This window comes from Phodopus roborovskii, unplaced genomic scaffold (genome assembly GCF_943737965.1).
Source record: "Phodopus roborovskii unplaced genomic scaffold, PHOROB, whole genome shotgun sequence".
Classification (NCBI taxonomy): Eukaryota; Metazoa; Chordata; class Mammalia; order Rodentia; family Cricetidae; genus Phodopus; species Phodopus roborovskii.
In genome coordinates this window covers 27841-28768 of record NW_026127044.1, presented here as the reverse complement: position 1 = coordinate 28768, position 928 = coordinate 27841, and positions in this window count along the sequence as shown.

Here is a 928-nt window from a genome sequence, read left to right as displayed (position 1 = left end):
TGTATCTTGTGAATTCCTTCTTTCTTTATTTCATTGTTTCTTTCTTCATTTCCTTTATTTAAATCAATGTTGATATCATTTTGTTATCTCTCTAGTGGTGAATTATGAGAAACTATCTCTTCATTCATTTTTTGTTCAAATCTATGATTAAGAACTCAATGTCTCTTCAGTATTGAGCAGTCATTTAGGGGCTTCACGCATAAAACACCATCCACTTGTTTAATGCTTATTAATTTAATTATGAAAATATGTCATTATGTATTCAGTGATCACTGGAGTTTTGAGCCTCCTTAGGAGAGAACATTGTACCAGACAGTCACGTCATCTAATACTACAATTACTTCTTTAACTGTTAAACTAGGAAATTAAGAAATAATTCATCATTTAAATTATGTATTAAAAATACAGGAAATCTTATGGACCATAAGTCCTTTTGGTGTCAGATTTTGGTAGTTGATGATGTAATATCATCTCATTACTTCACCATTTAGCTATGTAAATAGATCTTTACATCAGCCATAGGTTTAGGACTTTGTCGGCATCTCATCAGTGTTAATATAAAAGGCCCACTAAATAATTATCAATTTAATTTTTTAAATTTCTCATTATTCCAGGAAGAGATCAGTCTGACTACTCCATGTGAGATTTAAGTATGCACCACCATGACATCTTTCAATCATTTCTGTGATTGTGATCTACCATGAGAAGAAGGTTGGCACTAGGAGGTCGGCACCATCACTGAGACCTTGCAAATGGATGACGACTCAGAACAAGGATCATTGAAGATATTACTGAAATTTTCTACAATTTGCAAGATTACATCATATATTTTCTGTTATTTCAGGCTACATTTGGGATAATCATAATATGGAGGATCATTTTCAAACTTCTACAAGACACAGAAGGTAAATATTCATGTGCAGATTCA